Source organism: Pseudorca crassidens, chromosome 14 (genome assembly GCF_039906515.1).
Source record: "Pseudorca crassidens isolate mPseCra1 chromosome 14, mPseCra1.hap1, whole genome shotgun sequence".
NCBI lineage: Eukaryota > Metazoa > Chordata > Mammalia > Artiodactyla > Delphinidae > Pseudorca > Pseudorca crassidens.
This window is the reverse complement of record NC_090309.1, coordinates 3,527,898-3,552,775: the sequence shown is the minus strand read 5'-3', so window position 1 is coordinate 3,552,775 and position 24,878 is coordinate 3,527,898. Positions and strand designations below refer to the sequence as shown.

The window sequence follows — 24,878 nt, the reverse complement described above, 5'->3', positions numbered from 1 at the left end:
ATTAATTTCCCTCTGTTCCTATTTTTCTGAGTTCTCATTATGAATGAGTATTGGAATTTTCAAGTGATTTCTCTGCATAAATTGATATAATCATATCATTTTTCGTTTTAGCTTGAAATGGTGGATTACATTGATTTTCAAGTGTTGAACCAGCCTTGCACTTCTGGAAGAAATTTCAGTTGTACATGGTGTATAATTATGTCTATACATTTTTGGGTTCAATTTGTTAATATATTGTTGTGGAGTTTTTTGACTAAGTTCATGAGAAATATGGGTCTGTATTTTTCTTTTTTTGTCCTCTTTTTACCTAGTGTTGATAGTAGTTTCATACGATGAGTTGTGAACGTTCCTTCCTCTTCTGTTGCTGAACAGATTGTGTAGAAGTGGTGTTACTTCCTCTTTAAATGCTCAGAATTCTCCTGTGAAACCATCTGGGCCTGAGATTTTTTGGGGGGGAATTTTTTTTTTTTTTTTTGCGGTATGTGGGCCTCTCACTGTTGTGGCCTCTCCCGTTGCGGAGCACAGGCTCCGGACGCGCAGGCTCAGCGGCCATGGCTCACGGGCCCAGCCACTCCACGGCATGTGGGAATCTTCCCGGACTGGGGCACAAACCCATATCCCCTGCATCGGCAGGCGGACTCTCAACCACTGCACCACCAGGGAATCCATTTTAATCAATGGATTCAATTTCTTTAATGGTTTATGCCTATTCAAATTGTCTATTTCAACTTGGTGAGTTTTGGTAGTTTGTGGTTTTGAGGAATTAGTTCAATCTTCTAAGTTGTTTAAATCATGAGCATAAAGTACTATGTGGTATTCTGTTATTTTCCTTTTAACGGCTGAAGATTCTGTAGTAATATCTTGTTTCATTCCTGATATTGGTGATGTTTGTATTCTGTCGTTTTATCTTTGTAAGTCTTGCTGGACTTTTATAATTTTATTATTTGTTAAAGAACCCACTTTTGTTTCATTGTTTATATCTGCTATTTTTGTGATAATTTCATTGATTTTGCCCTTACCTTTATTATGTCCTTCTTTCTGCTTGTTTTGTGTTCATTTTGCTCTTCATTTTCTCATTTCTTGATATAGGAACTTGCATTATTAATTTGAGAAATTTCCTCTTTTTGAATGTAAGGATTTTAGTGCAATACATTTTTCTCTCAGGGCTGCTTTAGTTGTTTCCCACATATCTTGATATGTTGTATTTTCATTTCATTGAATTATGTATATTTTTAAATTTCCTATCACACTTTCTCTTTTACCCAATTGTTTATTTAGAAGTATATTGTTTAATTACCAAATGTTTGGAGATTTTCCTGTTGTCCTTCTTGGTTTGAGTACATAACGGTCAGAAAACAAACTCTTCATGATTTTATTAAAACAAATTTGCTAAGGTTGTTTTATGGCCCAAGATGTGGTCTACTTTGTTGAATATTTTATGGGTTTTTGATATATTTTTCTTTTGGTTGATTTTGTTGTTCAGTTTTTCTATATCCTTGTTGGCTTTCTGCCTAGTAGTTTGATAAATTACTGAGAGTAGGGTGTTGAAGTCTGTAACTGTAGTTGTTGATTTCTCTATTTCCCCTTTCAGCTCTATCAGTTTTGCTTCATGTACACTGAGGCTTCACACAATTGGTACATACCTATTTTTAGGATCATTACATCTTCTTTGTGTGTTGATCCTTTTATGATTATGTAATGCCCCTCCTTGTCTCTGGTAATTATCTTTGTTCTGATGTCTACTTTATTATAGTAATGAGGTCATCCTTTTTTTAAAAAATAATGTTTGTGTGGCATGTCTGTTTCCATTCTTTTACTTTCCACCCACATAGGTTGTATTTGAATTGAGTTTCTTATAGAGAGCATATAGTTGGATCTTTCTTTTTTAAATCCATTTTACAAATTTCTATCTTTTAGTTGATGTACTTAGATCATTCACTTTTAAGGTAATTATTGATATGACAGGCCATAAGTCTGAAGTTGTACTGTTTGTTTTCTCAGTTTTTTATTCCTCGGTTTCTCTTTTCTTGACTTCTTGTGGGATACTTGTACATCTTTTCAGGATTCCATCTTGATTTATTTATAGTGTTTTTGAGTATATCCTTTTGTATAGCTTTCTTAGTGGTTATTCTATTAAAGTTGAATTTTTAAAAATGTCACAGTAAAGTAAAATTGAAAGATTACTCTCCTAACATAATAAAAATATCTTAAAATAATTAAAAATCAGACATCAGAGCAAAACACAAAGTGTCCTCTTAAACAAAAATGTATGTTTTTATCATTAATAATGAACTTTTTATGAAACTTCTACCTAGTGCAATAAGATAAGAAAATAAACAAGAGAGGTCATACCTGGAATAGAAGAGTCAGATTTATCTTTTTCTTCTTATATTCTGATTGACTTCCTAGAAAACCAAGGAAAGAAATTCAAATTTGTGTATTGGTAAGATATTTCAATTATGTGACTAGCTATAAAATAAATATATGGAAGTAAACAGATTTCTACAGTGAAAAATTGAGTAGAAAATATAAAATTCACAATAGAAAAAAAATACTAAGAATTGACTTATAAATATGTTTATCTTTTTAAATCCTCAGAACTCTAATGACCTAAAATAAAATCCAAAAGAGCGGCAGGACATACTATGATTTTGGTTAAAAAACTAAATATTCGCAAATAACTTAATACTTCCAAAATCAAATAACATACTTTCTGTAATTTCAATGAAATTTGTAACCAGACAAAATTATTCTAGAGTAAAAAATGAATAAGAATAGCGAAGAAAATTTAGAAACAACAAAATAATGAAAGGCTTGACCTACCTACCATTTAAGTGTCTTAAAAGACTTGCAATAATTAAAACAGTGTGATGTTATTCCTAGAATAGCCAGGCAGATTAAAGGTATGGGATAAAACTCCAGAAATAAAACATAAAACATATAAGTATTTGGTATATCACAAAAGTTGTATTTTAAAACAGGGGAGAACTGACCATTTAATTAGTGTTTTTTCAAAACAGTATAAAATAGTGCATTGTAATTTTCATAAATTTAATTTCCTTTGAATCTAGGAATATATGAGTTTTCTGATCTTTTTTCTTAAAAAGACTAGCTAGGGGTTGAAAATAACATTTTCTTAAAAAGAAAGCCTCAGATTTATTTATGTAATCTGCTTTTATAGTAATAGATCCTTTCTCTTTTACTCCTGGTTTGTTTTTGTTTCACCCTTATTTTTCTAACCTTAATATGAATAATTAACTTGCGTCATTCTACTCTTTCTTGTTTAATATCAAAAGTATTTTATACTGTAAATTTATGTCTAATTAGAACTGTGACAGCATCCCATAAATTTTTATATATGTGAGTTTTTATTTTGTCTATTAAATATTCCATAACCACCATTTCTCCTGTTCCTTTGTTAAGCATTATTTATGTTTTTTTTATTTGTTAAAAAGAGATGATTTTATGAGTATCTTTTATATTTTTTGATATTAACTTCTAGTTTTTTGCACTGATGTCAGACATTGTGTGAGAGAATTTCTATTTTGTGGACTGTATTGAGGTTGGCTTTGTAAACAATATAATCGTATTTAAGTTAGTCATGGACATTTGAAATGTATAGCATAACTACATATTTATTTCATCACATCAAATTGGCTTCGTGACTTAGATCTTAAATATCCATTAATTTTTTGCCTATTATCTGGTAAGCATTCATAAAAATACATCAAAATCTCTCACTTCTATTGATTTTCTGTCAATCGCCTTTTGTGTTTTCAACCACATTTATTTATATAGTTTGCTACTAGGTAATTCTGTACATAAACTTTCATGAGCATTATCTTCTTTGGTGATTATATTCTTAATTTTTAAAAGAAAGAAAGTGTCCCTCTTGGTCTTGTCATATGCTTTTATTTGCCTTCAAATATGCTTTGCCAGATATTAATAGGGAACATTATCTCATTTTCATTTATTGTCATTAAGTGATATGTTTAGTCCCTTTTTGTCATTATGATTTTTTTCTTTTTACTTCTTTCTTCTATTTTATTTTCTTTTTCTCTTTTTGGCAGTGTGAACTATGGTCTATTTGATCAAGTTTCTCTAGTAATTATGAAGTTATATACCCTATTTTAATTTTACTACCTGATGCCTTTAAAACGCAAGCCTTAAAGTCCTCTTTCGGCTGCATCGAGCATCAGGGAATGCCCATCAAACCATGCTCTGCTGCTTGGTGTAGCCATGCCTGATCTCCATTTTTGATGCTGTCATTAGAAGCTAGAAAAACAGATTCTGAGTGCTACTCTCCTTCTTGTTTGTGACCTGCTCTTGCCCCTCCAAACTGGTGCAATTGGGTTTCTCACAGAATCTCTGTTTATATCTTGTTGAAGCACACTTCTTTCTAGGAAGGAAAAGCAAGAGTTTTCTCTTGGTGTCTTTGTTAAATCTAGTCCGGCTGCATAATATCTGACTTGAATTTCTAAATATTTTTGTAACATCACCTTAATTTTCAGCACTGATTTCCTCCCCACCGCACCTCCTGTTTTTATATTCCTTTGCTCATCTTAATTGGAATCTGCAGAGGGAAGGTTCATGTTTGTGCTAAGGGGGCTCCTTTCTTAGCTAAGACTGATGCTTGTGGCTGCTGCAGGATATATTGTGGAAGAAGGCAAACTATCCCATTTTGAGCTTTCAAAAAATTTTAATTTCTCATATTCTGAAACTCCTTATACTGAGTGAAGTAACTCAGAGAAAGACAAATATATGATATCGCCGATATGTGGAATTTAAAGAAATGGTACAAATGAACCTATTTATAAAACAGAAGTTGAGTCACAGATGTAGAAAACAAACTTGTGCTTACCAGGGGGGAAAGCAGAAGGGGAAGGGATAAACTGGGAGATTGGGATTGACGTATACCCACTACTATATATAAAATAAATAATTAATAAGAACCTATTGAATAGCACAGGGAACTCTAGTCAATACTCTGTAACGACCTATATGGGAACAGAATCTAAAAAAAAGTGGATATGTATATGTATAACTGACTCACTTTGCTGTACAGCAGAAACTAACTCAACATTGTAAATCAACTATACTCCAATAACATTTTTTAAATTAAATAAAAAAATAAAACGTATCTCCACATATATAATTAATATAAGGACAACCTAAGAATATAAATGTAGTATCCCAAATGTAGATAGCATTGTTTAATCTTCACGTCTCCGAGACTAATATTTAAATCCATGAAGAAATTCTTATTTACTTCATATCCCTCCACGGGAGGATTTTTTGTTTTTGTTTGTTTTTTGACCTCAACACACGGCATGTGGGATTTTAGTTCCCCAACCAGCGATGGAACCAACGCCCCCTGCAGTGGAAGCGCAAGTCTCAACAACTGGACCACCGGGGTAGTCTCCATGGGAGGATCTTTCAAAGGTAAAATAAACTACCATAAAAATATTGCTTCATAGTAGGATCGAGAATCATATTCTTAAATCATCACAATTATAATTTAATATATGTAACTTTCCATATTCTCTTGAGTTTCTCTAGAATAATTTAAATGATCAAATCTCATTACCCTGTTTGTTAATTGCTTTTAGGTTTCTTTTAAAGAGGATAAGCATATCTTAGACTGAGAACTCTCCTAACTTAGAATCTGTGTATTTTACGAAGGCCATGTGTTTTGTACCTCCAAAAAACACTGCTAGAGTAAACGCCTTCAACATAATAGCTCTGTCATAAAGAGCTTTATCATTCTGACAGTTTCTTTCATGTAGGTCAAAATGCAGCATACGACTTTTTCTCTGGTCTGCAAATTTTCTGCAGAAATAATTAAAGTTGTGGGAGCTTTTTTTAAGTCAACCCTCACCTCTTCTCTTACCTTGCACTGTTTTCAAATCCAAAATAACAAAACATCAAAACAGCACCAGAACAAAACAGTTTATGTTCCCATCTTCATCCCTCTAATTGAAGTCTTATTTACAGTGTTCGTATAATGTTCTTGAATTGTAAAGGTTAGGAGTTTGTTTGAAACCTTCAGTACAATTGAAAAGTTTATTTTCCTATGATTAATTCACTCTAAAATGGCATGCACAAAATAATAGAATCATAGTAAACTTTGGAAAGAAACTTAGAGATCATTTGTCAAACTATCTTATTTATAGAGGGGAAAGTTTGGCCCAGAGAAGTTCTATGATTTGTGTAATGAAAGAGTCATAATGTCAGTAGCATTTGTGTTTTCCAAGCAAAACAGGACTAAGGCAGAAAGTTGAATTTGTTCCCCGAATAATTCAGATCAAAAGAAGCTGAGGTATCTGAATTCAAAAGCCAGATGATACGTTTGCCCTCAAGTATCAGGACAAATTTTATTTGTAGTTTCCCTTATCCACACTATGTGTGTGTTTTCTGATTAAACATTTAGCCAGTGATGATTATTTAAGCATAAGACATTCAATTCTCGTGGTATTCCCCATCTATTAACCATTTATTATGTTGGGGTCAGACTCAGAGCAGAGCATTACATGTATTCTGTGTCACAACCATCCCATAAGGGAAGCAATAACATTATTCCTGTTTTGAAAAGTAAAAACTGAGCTCTTATGTGTGAAAAAAATCTAAGGACCTTGCTCAAGTTTCTACATCCAGTATGAAACTTAGACATGCAAGAAAAAGAACACACATCTGACTCCAAGTGGTACCCACTAGGCTCTATGCAAACCTCGGCTGGTAAAAGGTTTGTGGGGATACTTTTCCTGCTCTGGGAAGACTCCCTTGCTTCCCTTTATGGGGCTGTTGGTTTGGTCCCCACCCCTTCCTCTGTGTTATTGCTCCTCACGCCTGCATGGGGCCGTCTCTGCAGAGGACTGCCCCTGGGCTCCTGGCCTCCCCTGGCCTAAGCCTAACAAGGGCAGGAGTGTAGCACCCACAACTCCCTTACCTCCATCAGGATGGCTCTCAGGTTTAATTCATACCCCAGAGCTTCCCCTGGGGCTCAGACTGGGGCTACCACTGCCTAAGAAGACTCCCTGGCTGGCTTCCTCCTGGGATCCCTACCTTGTACATCCTTTGCAAACCACTCCTCGCCTCCCACCTGCTTCTGGAGACCCCGCCCGAAGACGCTCTTCATTTTATCCCAGAAGATCTGCAGATGTGGACTCTGGCAGGAGCATCACAACCAAATCCCAACTTAACTTTGTCTTAAGCTGTGCATCTCGCTCTTCTCTTGACTATCAGAGAAGCTTTTGTATCATAAAGGGATGGTTTGTGAGGAACTGATACTCTTCTCAGAGCTCCAGACAAGGGGCCTTGTTCGGGCAAAAGTTTCCACAGAAATGATGACGTATTTTCCCTTTACAGCTTTCTCACTAAAACATTCAGTCCTTTGATTTTCCATAGTGATTCTCAGCACAAATGAAAGTTCTGTCCAGATCCACTGGAGATCTGTAAAACCAGTAGGCATCCCTCTTTCACGTTTTGCTCAGGCTGGCCCTGCCCAGTGGGCAAAGCCCTTCCTAGTGTAGGTTTTTCTGAAGCCCAGACTGGTGACCAGGCACCCGGCAGTGTGTGTCTACCTCTGTCCATCCCACGGATTGTCACGGGCTGAGGAAGCTGACCACAGCCCTCCCTGCTCACCAGGCTTCAACAGCCCCTCACCTCTAGGGGAAGAGCATGTGTCCTTAACTCAGTGAGTTATGCTCCCTTTAGCCCTGTCCCTGTGTGTCCACCCTCATCTCCTACACCCTCTGCCTTGTGGTCAATCTGCCCATCACTCCTCCAGCTCAACGTGGCACACTTCCAGCACACTTCCAGCTCAACGTGGCTCACTTCCAGGTGAGCTGAGCCACAGCTATCATCACAGAGGTTAACTGAGTCCTTTCCCCGAATTCCACAGGAAATACATCTCCCCTCCTGACAGAATTGAGGCAGGAATCCTCCCACTTGACATAGCCGCGTAGCTAAGCGTCATTTAAAATTGGTCAGTCTGTTTGGTCACAATTGAGAAAACCTGGGTGGATGTTGCCTTTTAAAATAAGCATCTTTGACCGGTGACTTCAGGTGACCTTCTACGGAGGACATGTGTCACCCCAACAGGAGAATTACATTCACAATTAAAAGCTGTGTGTGTTGGTAACCTTCATGGCTGTAGAGACGCACTGCTATTGTCAGAAAGGAACTTACACAATCATCACCTGGTCCAGCCCCTGGCTCTGTGGAGGACGAAACAGACTCAGAGAAGTGAAAAGACCCCCTCCCTCGGCCCCGGCAACAGCCACTTTCATCTTATTATAACACGTCGTATTGAGACACTGAGAAAAGAAGCCTACACAGTGGAGAAGAGACTTCCGTAGCTTTTCTGCAAATCACCCTGGTGGTCAGTCTACACCAGGGGATCAGTACATCTGTGTCAAAGGGCTAATTGGTCTGATTCTGAGTCAGAAGACAGAATGTCTCCCTGCATGGCTGTGCTGTGTGCCTATGAGTTTCAAAAGAAATTACTGAATCACATCTCATATAGAAGCTCAAATTAAATACCAATTCTCCTGATTTCACAAATTTTATTCAAACTATGAATAACAGAATTTACGCCCAAGATGGCTTTGTAATTCAATGAGTACTTCCCAAAGAAATTAAATAGAGAATTGAAGGCTCAGAAGTGGAGCTAAAAATCCATAAATATATTTTCTCCTGGGGAAAGATGACAGCCAACTGCAAATAGCGACCCTAGAATGTACTGGTTGAGTGGGAGGTGACCAGTGGAGCCTCAGAGCTGGGAGGGCTCCGAGGAGAAAGGAATTGCTGGGTCAGTATGATCAGACCTTCCTCATGGGGGTTCAAGATGTCACTGGAGAGGCCAAGGCAGAGATGATATGCAGATTCTAAATCAGGGTTATTTGGCCCCGGTCTCTCATAAAATATAGTTGTAGATGCCGGGTGGAGATACTACTGATTTTCCTATGATGATAATCTGTGGATATCTAGGAAATATCTGAAATTCTGAGTCTAGGCAAAGATTTGTAGATCCTAGAATGGTGTAAGCCATTCAGCATCCACTTGCTGAGAATCTTCTAGGTGGACACCACCTTGATGCTGAGACAGAGTGGACAGTAAGACACATGAGATGTTTTTCTCCGCCCAAGACAGCAGCCTCGCAGGGAAACAGGTCCATGAACAACCCTGTGCAACTGGGATCCACAGGGGCAAGCGGTGAGGGTCAGGGCAGGGGACTCTGCTGCAGAGGAGAAGAGGGGAGAAGCTGTGAGAAGAAGCAGACCCTCTGCCTGGGGAATCAGCCGGGCTTCAGAGAGCAGGTGTTTTAACCACCTCTTCAGCAACTGTGGAGAAAAAGCTGATTCAGAAGCAAAGTCCACACCAAGACCCAGATGCAAATACATAAAACAGCCAGTGCTGGTACCCTGGCTGTGTGACAATACAACTTGCTTCTTTTTTCTTTTGTAGTTGAAGTATAACCGATTTACAATGTCATGTTAGTTTCAGGTATACAGCACAGGGGTTCAGTTATATATATTTTTTTCTTTTTCACATTTTTTTCCTTTATAGGTTATTACAAAATATTGTAATATTTTGTAAAACTTGCTTCTTGACGCTAGACGTGCACCCGTGCACATGAACAAAATAATTTCGTGTCGTGGGAGCACGGATCCCTCGTAACTCTCTGCCTTACGAATTTAGGTATGTTGCTGTGCACACTATTCAATTTGATTACATCACCAAATAAGGCAAATTGATTTACCAAAGTATAAATTGTGAGTTTTAGATTCGTTAGCCTGTAGACTCTAAGGAAACCATTAAACATGTGAATGCTCAGACTCACATCCTTTCAGCTTGGTAGGAAAAGAGAAAATGCATATTTCCAACAATGAAATAAAGGGAGCGTCTTCCTGGTAGGCATCTCTTTAACCTGGCAAACAGAGAGCCACACAGAACTTCCCTTCTGAGGCTCTGGAACTCACATGTCCTCGGTGAATACAAACGCAGGACAAAGACCCTTTTGTGTCAAGGCTCCACAAATGTGGAATCAGTTACCAGTCGATTTAAGAACAATTGGAAGCTTTTCCTGTTTTAAGATGGAGCTGAAACAATGCCTCGTGATGACTGGAAGTTGTCATAATTGTTTTAATTGATGTTATTCTTGTGTTATCTTGGTTTATTGTGTGTTTATATGCGTTTGCTTATCGCAGGTCATGCTTGAAAATGGGCTTTCAGCTCCATTTACAGGCACAGTTAACAAATCAATCAAGGCATGTATGTATGTTCCTCAGCCCCACTTGTTTATATCAGATGGGGCTGCCATATGTACACTCCATACATTTCATGCCCACATGTTTATATCACACAGATAATCCATCTGAGATTGATTTCAACTTCACTTTTAAGTCCTTAGGACCAACACAGCAAATATGCATCTTGAAATACAAGCGGAAGTTGTTATTTTGCCCACAGAAGAACAAAAAGACCTAATGCTTTTTTAACTCTTTCTCATGGATCTATTTAAAGTCATGTGCCTGTGGCTTGTGACAAGAATTTGCTGGAAAAGAAAGTGGCCATCAGAAAGCTGTGGCTCTCTCATCTCACATTCACCCCCACACACACACTCCTCTTACCAGAACTGGAAGCAAAAAGATGGTATAAACAAAGCCACAGAGACAATCACTTGTGGAGAAATGCATTCTAACATCAAGCATTGATATCACAGCTGATGGAGAGGCGGCGTGCTCAATTTACACTCTATTTGTAAACGATAAACATCTATACACACATCCCTACCTGTCTTTCATTTTCCTGTATCCAAAACACTGCAAACGAACCAACAAATATGCAAGGAGAAACAAGGGACAGAGTGTGTCATTGTTTCATCTGTTCCATTTACAAAACTTACAAGCCACAAATACACGTCTGAGAAATGTGTTTTTCTCTGAGCTTCATAACATCGCTGTGTTAATTCAGACGTAATCACAGCCATGCAGCCGCTCTTGCTACCAAAACCGCACGTTTACAGCCTCTTAGGGATACACACCTGGCAGTGAACAGAACTGGGGGGACAAAAACGGACTTCAGAGACCTGATATCTTTGCACCGTGAGCCGTGTCACCATCCAAAATGGAAAATAATCTCACGCGTAGGCAGCGTTCGGACTTGCCAAGGAATAAACGTGTGTGAGGAGCACCGTGCCTCCTTCGAGGGGTGGGTCTTCGGAGCTGCTTGGCTCTTGCATTTCACGTAATAAACATCTAAATCTGAACACTGCCCAGGGTAAAGTGGTTTGTAAGCAGATATTCTGAGGGAAGAGAAGGGATTGAGTGTGCACTAGTATGAAAAAACCTGAAACAGCTATTAGGGTCCATTGTATCATTCCAGCTGCTACGCAGACATACTGAGTCCATGTGTCAAAAACGCTTACTAAGTTTTTCTCTTAGAGGAAAATAAGCCATAAGCACACAATAGCCTTTGTCTCTTTCAAAGGCTGGATAACACAAGGCCTCTGCACATCTGGATTGAAGGTACCCTGGCTTCTGCACCTAAAGCTCTAACCCACATTCCCTGTGTTTCCTCCGCACTCCCCGGGTGCCCCGCAATCAGCAGACGGGGGCCACAGAAAGCTCCGTGCTGGGCCCCCGGGGGGTGAGGGGAACGCAGAGCACACGAGACCTCGGCATCAAGGGCCTTGAGAATGAACATCCCCTGTTGAGTCCACAAACGTGTACTCTCAGGCCTCTCTGGAGGCATATCACGCATTTCAGCGAACAGGTTCGCTGGACCCTAATGGCTCAACAAGCTCCAAGGTGGTCCAAACGCTTCCATCACAGTTGTAGGTATCCGTGAGGATGACCCTCTTCAAACGCTCAGAACAGGAACCCAATGCATAGAAAGATGGGAAATTATCTTAAGAACAATAACCATCCCTAGGGGGAGGACCATAAAAACCATATGGGAAATAGACTCATGCAATTGTAAAGATGGAAGAGACCTCAGGGACAATAAATAGGGACTGGGAAGCCCAGAGCGGCTGAGTCATTTGTACAAAATCGTGTAGAGGGCTTCCCTGGTGGCGCAGTGGTTGAGAGTCCGCCTGCCGATGCAGGAGACACGGGTTCATGCCCCGGTCTGGGAAGATCCCACATGCCGCGGAGCGGCTGGGCCCGTGAGCCATGGCCGCTGAGCCTGCGCGTCCGGAGCCTGTGCTCTGCAACGGGAGAGGCCACAGCAGTGAGAGGCCCGCGTACCGCAAAAAAAAAAAAAAAAAAATTGTGTAGGTCATGGCCCAGAGACAGTGCCAGGGCCCGGGTCTCCTGACCCACAGCACTGCGTTCTCTGTGCACCACTCCACCACACGTGTATGCACAAGGCCTTTCCAGAAATAGAAAGGTGAGGTCCCGAAAAGAGACCTCATCAATTAAACTGTATGTTAACTTGACTACCTACAATGGAAAGACACATAAATGACGACACATTACCTAAAACTTCTTTTCATTCTAAGCTTCACCCATAGTAATATTTCAAGACAGAGTTAAAGCAACCAATCTACTGCAAAAAAGTGGTTTTTCAAGATTCCCAAAGGATACCCCCCCTTCCTTTCTTTTTGAACCTACTGTGGTTCAAATCATATCACAATGATATTTCTCAGGATAAGTGTTCTCTTCAAATATCAAAGCATTCTCCTGCAGACCTACGGTTGTCACCTAAAATTATGTATTTCTAATCATTCATTTGCTAGAATCCTTTGAATTCAGGGAATCAGTCTTGTCGTGGAACACAAGTGTAGCATCACAAATGAGAAATGCCAGCTTCAAACTTTTCAGTGTGAGGATTTATTTCTGGCAAATAAGTGGGTGCTGGCCATGCCTTGCACTGTAGGGACTGAATACAACAGCATTCCTTCTGGAGTTTACAACAGATAAGCTCATAAACTTAGTGAAAACTAGAATCAGTGCCTAGTAAAATTTTAAGGCAGGCAGGATGGTTTCATTAAATACAGCTATTTTTAATCCACATCAGTGGCAGAAAGAGTGTTCACCAATAGAAATGATTTTCTTTGAAACGAATAACGCAGTAACTAGATGAGTACTATAGGCTCAAACTTTGTCGGAGAAGGCTGACTTAAATAGCAAGATCAAGAGATGAACCAGTTTGAGGAGAATTGGCTCCATCATGTAGGTTTTCTACCCAGACCTACGTATTGGATGGTTTTCCTGTTCCCCATGAGGGTGGGCAGGGCACGGATGGCAGTGAGGTGACACTGCAGTGACTGAAAGGCAATGATTCATTTATTCACTTATGGAAAATGTACTGAACACACTTGATGCAGGCGGGTTGCTAAGGGCTAAAAATATAAAAATGCATAATACAGCCCCGGCCTTGAAGCAGCTCACCATCCGATGGAGAAGAGTAACGAGTGTTTAAACCAAATGACCACAGCATGAAGAAATCTGACCTCCTGGGGTCAGGGGCCATAGAGAGCATTACCAAGATGTTACCTGAATCTTCAGGTTAAAAAGTCAGTCTGAAGATGGCTGAGTAGGAGGAAGGCGATCCGGCAGAAATCATTACAGGTAAAGCATGGAGGCAGACTCATTTGGGGGATTTTAGACTCATTTGGTGGGATTTCAGACTCACTCATTTGGTGGATTTCAGACTCATTTGGTGGTTTTCAGACTCACCCAGTGGATTTCAAGTTGCTTAAGTGTGAGGTGATGGTTGGTTTTTATTTTAATCTCTAAGCTTTTCATATTTTCCAAAGAGGATATGGTAAGCTTTTATTGCTTGTATAATCAAAAGCAAAAAGAGTTAATGCTCAAAAAAATCAAAGAAATGTTGACAAGAGCAAGAGATCCTGCACACTCTGGGCTTTTCTCTGTAGGCAATTCGGAGTCAATAAGGCGTCTGTCTGTTGTTTATCGAAGTACAGTTGATTTACAGTTTTGTGCCAATCTCTGCTGTACAGCAGAGTGACTCAGTTTTACACATATATACATTCTTTTTTTAATATTCTTTTCCATTATGGTTTATCCTGGGAGACTGGATACAGTTCCCTATGCTCTACAGTAGGACCTTGTTCATGATCCATTCTAAATGTAATAGTTTGCAATAAGAGTTTTTAAACAGAGACCTTGGATGGTCAGTTTGCAATTTAGAAGGTGAACCTGGCATCATTGAGAACAAGAGGTCGGCGGTGGTTACAATTCCAAGAAGGTATAAAGGACTTGGAATTGGCTAATTTTATGAATCAGAAATTTAGACACGTTTTATTTATGTTTTAATGCCCAATGTAACTTCCGTAAGACTGCCTAAAAATTTTTTTCAAATTCAAATATCTGCTGATTTTGGTCTCAGAATTTCAAATACAGTTAGGATGTTGAATTATTACATTTTAGTGTGGAGTAAGTATTATCTAGCAAAATCTGATTCCAATTTTTCTTAAGGACTTATTTCCTTTAAGAATACAAAGCCCATTATTCATTAATGTATATTGAAAACATATTCAAAGCCAAGAAATACAGCATTGAATTGTTTCAAGTGTGTCTCCTGGGTACAGTTCTTTACATGATAAACTGGTGCTCAGTGTTGGTGAGATGATCTTGGCCATCTTCAGGGCCTGGGTGTTAATTTAGGCTCTATTTACCAGGAAATGTAGGCATGGCATCTGTAGTATCAATAGCTATGAATGAATGAAAGCTTGTCTCTAAACAATCCATTTAGAAATTCAGAAGTATTTTGAAGTATGCTATTTTCACAAAGATATCCTGGGAAGGTCGACATAGTATAGTATTAAACTACTTTGTTTTCTTATAAATGACTCCAGTTTACTTGATTTTAATGAACAATTGGCAGCTGAAAGAGTTTGGGACATATATAAATATATGAAAACCATGGGAATGTCTAAAATTGTTTCACCGCTCTCACAATAAATGAGATATGTTTTAAAAATCAAGAGGATGGGAAGTTAAAGGAACATTTTGTAGCCCTAATGATTTCAAGAGAAGTTAAGTTTGTAATGGCAACTAACCAAGGCTGCTGGTTTCTTGAATGGAATAGGTGAGCTGTTGCAGAAGTAATATGCATCACTTCCAGTGGAAGGAACTAAATGAGTCATTATGGAGACACTCATTACTGGCTGTTTCACTTAATGGCTCCATGAAAAGATGTATCAAGGGCTACAAACTTTGTGACCAATAAGAGAGTGGAGAAATAATGAGGTAAACTTGCCCAATCTTTAGGCAGATAAAATTCCAATAAGCCACAGTAGGGGGTGAGTGTTTGGAGCCCTACGTTCCTTGGTTCAGGTGCCAAGGGTTTTCTAAAGCCTGATTGAAACCAGGTAATGACTGAGAGGGGTAGAGAGAGAGAGAAGCTACCGGTAATACGATTTTATTCCTTATAGAAAAAGCATGTCTCAATGTTCTTGTCACACACTTGTTTAGACATTATTGAGTGTTATGTTTCTGTAAAACATTTCAAAGGTTGATGGAAGTTGTACATTTCCCGAATTAGAAAATAGTACACTGTGCACTCTCTAATAACAGATGTAATAAATGTATTTTGACGCTCATTTAAGAATAGCATTCCCTCTCTTGACACTATAATGTAAAGATGTAGGATGGGAAACCCTTAGACATATATATCCATCCCTATTCACATCGATACCAAAATCTATTGTTTAAATGGAGGGAGAGGTGACACACCAAGCTACATCTATCAGAGAGAACTTGATTTTAAAAAAATTCAAACCCATCCCAGTTAATCACACTTTAAATTCAACCCCAGCCTTCTCGAAGAAAGACAAGCCTACACAAACCCTCCTTCATCTTCCCTAACTTCTGATAACGTTAAAACTCGTCCTGATTTTTCACCTCGGTCTGCCCTGCTGCAGTGTAAGCTTATTATTTCTTATTTTGTCCCCTTGACTAATGAGAATAATTGGCCCCATCTTCTTTATAATATCCTTTTATGTAGGAGTAAAATAGTTATTATGTCTCCCTCAGGTCTTCTTTTCTGTAGATTGAATGTGTCCAGTTCTCTTAACCTTGTCTCCTGGGTCACATTTTCTAAATCTTTTATCATTTCAGATGCTCCCTTCAGAACTCCCTCTAATTTGTTCTGTCTGTGAAAGGCGGGATGCCCCAAACCCAGGCTCCAAATGGAGCCCATCCTGCTCAAGTCAAAGGAATAATTGCCAGCTTGCTTTGCATGTGAGCACCTCTTCACGTAAACCGCCACCGTCCGACATTCCTTGGCAGACGGTCATATCTGCTGGCTCTTTATGAAGTTCTCCAAACAGTTCACCTGGAGAGGGGGATTGGTTGCCTTTTCTCTGATGAATCTTCAGTCTTCGAAATAAGGATGTACTTGTTGGAATCTTGTCACTCACTGGACCCTTATTTTGCTAGCCTGTTTCTTCACATAAAGTTTTTGTGCTGAGTACCAAACTTTTGTTTTCCAAATTATATGAAAGCAAATTCACCTGATGGGCCTTTTTATTTTTTTAACTTAATTTGTATTTTATATTAGATTATACTTGATTTACAGTGTTGTGTTGGTTTCAGGTGTACAGCAAAGTGATTCCATTATACAGATACATGTATCCATTCTTTTCAGATTCTTTTCCCATACAGGTTATTACAGAATATTGAGCAGAGCCCCCCTGTGCTGTACAGTAGTAGGTCCTTGTTGATTATCTGTTTTATATATAGTAGTGTGTCTATGTTAGTCCCAAACACCTAATTTTTCCAAATTATATGAAAGCAAATTCACCTGATGTACCTTTTAAAAAAAATAAACTTTATTTTTCCGAGTGGTTTTAGGTTCACAGCAAAATTGAACGCAAAGTGCAGAGAGTTCCCATTTACCTCTGTCTCCACAAACAGCACCGCCCCCCCAGACTGGGACATTGTTATAATCACTGGACCTACAGTGATACATTATTATCACCCCAAGTCCATCATTTAGATTAGGCTTCACTTTTGGTGTACATTCTGTGGGTTTTGACAGACGTATAATGACGTGTAACCATTATAACATCATACAGAATAGTTTCACTGTCCTAAAAATCCTCTGTGTTCTGCCTGTTTATCCCTCTCTCTACTCTACTTCCTGGCAACCACTGATCTAAAATGAGTCTTATCTTTTCCAGAATGTCATACAGTTGGGATCATATGATATGTAACCTTTTCAGATGATTCTTTTTGAGTCTCAAAAACAAATGCTCTCAATAGTATTGTCAACAGCTAGGGCAATGGGAAATAGGCTTAAATACAGAAAACTGCAGGTGTCTTCCCAGATCCTACCGCCGATGGTTCCAGATCCACGTTTCTAGGCGGGAGCCCTGCCTCAGGCTCTTCACATGTAATGCCAGTGTGTATTCCCAATGTAATGCCCATGTATTTAATGTTTTAAAAATTCCCTTCTAAAGTCTCGGACAAAAATGGCAAATCTTCCACCATCACCCTTAACATTTTATAATCTTTCAATTTTACCATTGTTCAATGGTTGCATTTTTAAACTTTAAAACAAAAGAGCCAGAATACATCTTACTCTCTTTTCCATAAAATAAAATGTGAAATATCCTTAAAAACTACAGGGAATTACAACCAAAAAAAAAAAACAAGTTTAAAACCTCCCAGCTGAGGCCCAGACAAATGAAGGCAAGGCAAGCCCTACCCCGCCACCTTGTATCCATTCTGAATTTCTGACCCCCAGAAACTCTGAGCATCATAAAATGGTTATTTTTAAGGACTGGGTTTGGGAATCATTTGCTATAGAGCCATAGATAACTGGAAAATTCACCTAACAGTTTTGAAGGGCGTCAATCTAGGGAAGATGATAGGATGTCGAAATCAGGATTTTGAAAGTGCTGGCTAGCGGGGACAGCATTCTCCAGCAACACAGTACTAACCAAAAGGGCAGGACGACACCGATCTAAGTGGATGGTTATTTGACTCTCCGGAATATCTGCCAATCTCCTCCAAAGATCTGAAATGAAAGCAAAACCCCAAACAAATTGCAGGACACCAAATTCTTCCTTCTCATGGCATTATTTGTTCCTTTCAACAATCGACACTTCAAGATGATTTAAGTACACATCTCATTTTTCTAAAGGGGCGCCCTTCCATGAGTTTAAATGTTAGCAATTCGTTATAGCATTTCTCACTCTTCAAAGACACGTCGATTCAGACTATCATCGATAAATCACCGTTTCGGTTTTTTCTAGCAGAAATCACTTCTGTTGACACAATGCAATTAGCAAGCGAACAAAGCACTAGATTCACGTGTAAGTAGAACAACACTGATTCTGCAGCCACCAGCTTCCTCCTCGGAAAGCGGCCTGTACTGTGTTTCTTCCTGCTATCTTGTATGACGGGATGAAAGTTGGCAACTTGTATGCTGAGGTGTTATTCATCAGTTACCTTTCTGAGTTCCCTCCTCCTTCCTTCCTAGAGAGAGCTGCAAACACAGGTAATCTCCACTCCTCAGCAGAGATTCCGAGAGAAGGCTCCTGTTTCACTCTCTTGTCACATCAGATGATTCATCAGAAAATTTCCTCTTTTCTTTCCTTTCTTTAAAGACGAAAATATGATACAAAGCAAGGCAAGGTATGAAAGGGACCTGTCCGTCTCTCTGCTTGGTTTGAGTGTAGTGAGGCTTTGGTTTTCTAAGCAGTGGAGTCCCTCTGCCCCTTTCCTTGTCTTTTTTCCCTTTTCAGATGTTCCTGTTCAGTGCATCAGTGTAACTGAGCTAAATGCCAGGTGAACTCCCTGCTGTGTGGTGGGGATCCACCTGCCACCCAGGCCCTGATCACGGAGCTTCGAGCTATTTAACTTTGGAAATGACATTTCTTTACAGTCTTCCAAGATAGCAATTTATGTCAATCACCCAAAAACTCCCTTTGCCAATCACAATGTCAATGGACTTGAATTTCCTATTGACTTTGAGGTGAGAGGGCTATCTCTTTGACTCCTATGAGTGGTACTTTTCACTACCATATAGAAAAGTTTACTTCCCAAGGAATTTTCCTTGTGATCTCAGACCTAATCTAACCTTCCTTTTATAGCGTCAGAGAAAAAAGGAAAATTCTGTACGGTGTTTTATTGTCGGGAAGCATGGCTCTAGTTGACTCAGTCTACCTTGAGCGCTTGTGATCTTATCCCAGAAAAACTCATTTTATAACTCAGGGGAATATAAAAGCCCTGGAGCACCCAGATTTAGCAACGGCACTGCACCACTGCCTCCTAGGAGTAGATGCGAAAATAACCTGTAAAATAGTCTTGCATGCATGGGTTCTAAAAAAAACACTTGTTTGTACAAATTAAACCATGTCTCTCTTTATTAGAATTATTAAAATTAATCTTAATAATTAAGTAATTAATTGGGTAGGATTCGATTTAATTCATGCTTACCTTCCCAAATGCACAAGGGGGGGGGCGGGTTTCCATGTGTCATTCGCACAGAGCAAACATTTGTATCCAAAGGACACAGGTAAGATTAACAATAGGTATAATAAAAAACATTCTTACAGGATTTGTCTTCCTCCACTTCGTTGAGATATGTGGACAACCTGAATATTTTTATTTTACTAATACTTCAAAATTGAATTTTAAAATTGTAAGAAAAGTTATTGTTATGCAGAAGGAGATGGAAGTGACGATAGGATAAATGGAAGTGACATTCAGGTGAGAAGGTGAATGGTAGGATTCTGTTTAAAAAACTCACATTTTGCTCCCCAACAAGAAGGATTTTTTTTTTAAGATTTTTTTTTAATGTGGACCGTTTTTTTCCAAGTCTTTATTGAATTTGTTACAATATTGCTTCTGTTTTATGTTTTGGCCTCTTGGCTGGGAGGCATGTGGGATCCTAGCTCTCTGACCCGGGATCAAACCTGCACCCCCTGCACTGGAAGGCAAAGTCCTAACCACTGGACCACCAGGGAAGTCCCAAAGGATGTTTGTTTTAGAAGTAATGATTTGTGTGTGTGTGTGTGTGTGTGTGTGTGTGTGTACTCAAAGTGCATTTAAATTCCTAGGCAAAGCTTTGGCAACGCCCATATGACTCAAATCAATCCCTTCTCTCTCTTCAAAAGAAGGATATATATTCTGGGGATCAGATCTTCACAAATCCCATTTCCTTGAGGCTGCTCTGAATTAGGCGTCTCGTTCTCAAACAAGTGCTGTGTGCCCCCCTCACAGACTTATGGAATCGGTTGGTAATGCAAAGCTGGTTACTCCATCAGTGTTTGGTTTTCCAGTTAACATTTTGGTTTGGGAATTTGAAGTGGCAAATAAAAATTCTACCTTCCCTCCTGGTTTGGAATCCGTTAAGAATTAAGACACAGGAGACAGAAATGAAAATATCAGCTTTATCCCTACTAAAGCTGATTTAAGAATATGTTTTAGATTTGCACCTCCTCCAACTTGGTAAGTTTACCATTTGCTCAGGGTCCCACATGGGCAAAGCCTGCTCCTGCGAGCTTACTGAAGCCAAGGACAGGCCAAAATGTACTTGCTAGTGGACAGGTGCATCCAAGCAAAGCAGGATGTAAGGAACCCACCGTGCTGAGCTCATCTTCCAAACTCACTGTTCACATAAAGTCCCTCCTACCCATCAGGAAGGAGGGAAGATGGGGCAGAGATAAGGTGGGACATTTCCACCTTTATTTGTCTTTCCTGGAAAGTGAAACAAAAATTTCCTTCTCTCTATGGAAACAGTAGGATTGGATAGTTTCCCTTTAACATCTGAAACCTTCTCAAATATCACTGGGGAATCAAATCTCAAACTCACTTCACATGGACCATTCTTATTACAGTGTCTGCCACACAGTAAGAGCTCAATTGGTGTTACTTTTATTGTTGTTATAACTATTGTCACCCATAAAAGTTCATATCCCAAAGTATCCTTTTCCAAATAAAATAAAATAATGCACTTGACCCTTTGAAAATGATGCAAAATTTATGAGACATGGCTAATGTTCCTTTAACAAGACCTGTTAAAGAAAAAATGATGTCAAGGAAGAACCATGCACACAGGCACCACATGCTGACTTGGTGCTGAAACCTACATCTTCTACCCTAGTCCTCTCCTCCTTGATCTATTGTTTTCTTGGACCATAACCACATACCACTTTTGTTACATTTAGTAACTTAACATCGCCTATAAACAGGCCACAAAGAATCCCCTCTGGCTAGTGTACTGGAAGTTTTCATTTGGTGGGTTTGGATATGAGATATTCATGCTGCTTCCTCTGCAGTGACACTGGTGTGTGCCTGTAGGGCGGTTCCGGGGATGATTGCCAAGGAAGTCTGGAGCTCAGCTGTGACGACTCAGCAAAGCCATGATGAGGTCGTGAGGAGAGAGAGGCACAGGCTTTGCCCAGCTGCACTGCCCATGAACATTCATCCAGTATATCCCTGGACACGATGAATGATTTTACTGTCACCAGCAATGTTTTAAATACTGTACTCATTCTGTCATACAGTAGTAAACCTTTGGTTATCACAGATGCCTTATAAGAAAAGCATCATTACCCTTATTCTACAGATACACAAACTGGATCTTCTAGAACGGAAGTGATTTCCTGAGGATGCAAGCATAGTGATAGCAGAGCTGGTTGAAGCTCATGTCTTTGTGAACAAAATCAGGTTTTAGTTTTTCTTTTACACCAAGACTGCCTTCTTTCAAAGGCAAAAATCCTCAGACTTTTTTGGTTTTTGGGGGAGAGCTGTTTTGGTGGTCTCATTTAGTTATTAAATGTGCACCGTGCCTTTACAATAAACTAGGTCCTGGGAATAGCTTGGAGAACAAGCGATGTCCCTGACAATTACCACACAGCAAAGCACAGTGAGTACTGCGAAGGGGTGAGGACTTTGCATGGCACAGAGAAGCACCTGCAGAGAGGTGTGGGTATTGTGAGGGCTCCTGGAGTTCAGCAAAGGCATCCTAGCTGGTAGAAGAGTGAGCAGGATTCAGCCAAGAGGCGGGGTCTGGGAAGTTGAGGGCTGGCACTGGAACAGAAGTGGCTAAACAGAGGGAGCACGTGGAGAACAAGAGAGCCCTGAGCCTCATGGAGACCCGGAGAGATCAGTAGAGCCAATAGCGGGGCAGCAGCAAAAAGTGAGGCTGGAGAGGGGAGCATGAGTCCAATCCTACGTGCATAGCTTGCCAAGCGTCTTTGGTTTTAGCCCTCAGGCAGTGGGGAACCATTGCAGTGGGTACACATATGCAGGCTGCTGTGGTTTTGACTTGAAAAAGCTAGAGGAAGAGAGAACAAGTAGGGTCTGTGGTTGACAGAGATGGTGAGAGAGGATGGTGACAGTTGTCTCCACTGTCATCTGAGTCTTTTCAGGACAGAGATGTATATCCAGCTGGACTCATCCATCTTTAATCTGAGTTAAGTTGCTGTCCATGTCAAATGAGTATCAGCGAAAGAGGTCACAAACAACTATAGTTAAATAGAGCCTAAATTCACGGAAATCTTATAAAAGATTCTTTGAAGTTGATTGGCGCCTGATAACACCAAGTACTGAAGCCCCTGGATAGGTGGAGAATAATGATGCATTTAGAGCAAATTGGGGCAATAAACTGAGAAACCTTTTTTGGGGAGATGGTCATTTTGTCCCTCTAGAATAACTCTTATTTATTTAGAAACCCTTGATTCCAGCTTGGGAATCTGATCTGGGGTCTGGGCATTGTTTGGGCATCACAGTTCTTTCATAAAGGTGATTTGGGCAAACAAAATCCCAGGCAAATTCTGTTTCAAATTCCCTTGGCTTCCACAGAAGCCATCAATTTAAGCTACCTTCTGTCTGGATTTCCCCTGCCAACAATTTGCTGCTTGATCATTGTTTCCAATTGCTAAAGTGACCCTTAACTATGGCTGCTAGAGAATCCCCCGGTTCCCTCAAAGCAATGGAGAAATCCTAGACCAGTGGGATTTTTTTACTAGTCCTATGCCCCGTGCAAATACTTAGGTCGCTGCATTTTCTCTTGCCCTAAATAGGCACTCTTCCAAACACTGAGGATGTGAGTGACATCAAAGTGGGCGGTGTGGCTATGAAGACAAGATGCTGTCTAGAAAGACCTACTTGTCCCACTACTGGCTGTCTTTTATGGCATCAGGGAGCAGTGGTATTATAGCCTTAGTCTGTTACCCAGAAAGGGATATAACCCATTTGTGTGTGTACTAGTTTGGATCTAGTCTCTGAAAAATTAAGCATGTTATGTCATAGAATTAGCACATCTAGAAGCTAAGCAAGGAAACTTTGACTCCTGTAGCCAAAGGGATTCTGAGAAGGGACCACGAGGTTTGCTCATTTTTGCTCTTGGGCTCTGGTGGCTTTGCCTTGTTCCCTCTTGAGTTTCTCGGGCTCCTTAGCAAGCCGTGGGGGAATACCGAAGGTGACCCCCCAAGTCTGTGATTCTGCTTCAGTGAAGAACAGGGGAGAAGCTGCCTTTGGCTTGTCATTGTTTTAACTTCTCGAGGGGAGAGTTCAAATACAACCTTTTTGTATGTTACAGTGTATGGAAGCATTTACTCATTCATGGATGTCTTCATTCATTCAACATCTACTGGACATCTTTCATACTCCAGGAACCAGGTAGACTCTGAGGGCTACGAAATGGACAGATCATGACCTTCTGCTGTCAGGAGCACCTGATAGCACCAAGGGGACAGACGTGCGAGCACATAATTAAATACAATGTGATGATGCTTATAATTGAGATATAAACCAACCGCTATGACAGAGCCCCTCAATGAGCCACCAGTGCCCTGAGGAATCTCATGGGGTGTGATATTCAAGCTGGAGGTTTCTCATCCAGAGAATCACTTTGGTTGAAAAGAAGAAGGGTATTGGAAATTGGTTTTATTTCAGCTGGTAAACACGTGGATATACAACCGAGGTTAATAATGATATATATTATTAACACACTACAGAGCCGTAAGTTATAGGTGAAAAATGTCACAGACAAGACCTCCTCTGTTATCTAAATTTTATATTTCCTAGAGAACTATATAGCCTGAGTATTTAAAAGGCTTATTTAACTTTCCCAAACCAAAGATGTTTACTTTTTAAGAGCATTAATCATTCACAAACATGGGTCACTGATACATAACAGATGCCTGTTTATTCAGAATCCAAATTGAGGAGCTCAAAAAAGAGTCATTAAAAACATATTCTACAATAATTTCTTTAATGCAAAACTCTTACTAGCTAAAGCCAAAGATTTATTATTAAAATTATAATCCTCATGGTGTGTCATAGGATCAGGACAATACCACATTAACATTAAAAATCAGGAAATTTTGAAAGACCTTAAACATTAAAACGAGGTTAAGTTTAGTAGACTATTATTGCTAAATATATTTGACTAAATGGTGATTCCCTGAAAACTTACTACTTTAGTATTTTATAAATAGTGACTGAGCAAACAAAATTATTAAGTAACCGCCCCCCCGCATCTGTTTCATGTTCTCCCCATCTTAGGTGGAGACCCAATCCTCGTAGTTTTTCAGGTCAAAAATGTGCACCCTACTCGGATTCCTCTCTCTCTTTGCTTACTCTATTTTTCAATGCAGGAATCATCTTCTAGTATTGTGTAATTTGCATACGCATCATTTATTGTCTGTCTGCCCCTGTTAGAATGCCATCCTCACAAAGGCTAGATTTGGGTCTCTTTTCTTCACCAATTTATCTCTGAAACAACTGCTGGCACACAGGAAGTGCTCAGTAAACACTTTTCGAGCCTAAATAACTTACTGTAATCTTACTCACTGTCTCTACCCTTTTTTCCTCCAATTTTCTCCCGAGGCCACTCCACCACCCTCTCTGGAGTAACCTCACTTACCGGTCACATCTCCCTGGACT

The 24,878-nt window shown here is 39.6% G+C and overlaps 1 long non-coding RNA gene across 4 annotated transcripts in view; it reads left to right on the top strand.

Moving 5' to 3' along the window:
* The window catches only part of LOC137205844 (uncharacterized), a 93,306-nt gene that overhangs the window by 26,155 nt on the left and 42,273 nt on the right, over positions 1–24,878 (top strand). Inside the window, exon 2 of one of the 4 annotated variants that reach the window (XR_010934322.1) lies at positions 5,345–5,442. The exons of the other annotated variants lie outside the window; for them this stretch is intronic. This is a non-coding gene — a long non-coding RNA (uncharacterized lncRNA). The remainder of the gene's footprint in view (positions 1–5,344; positions 5,443–24,878) is intronic. 4 annotated transcript variants of the gene reach the window in all.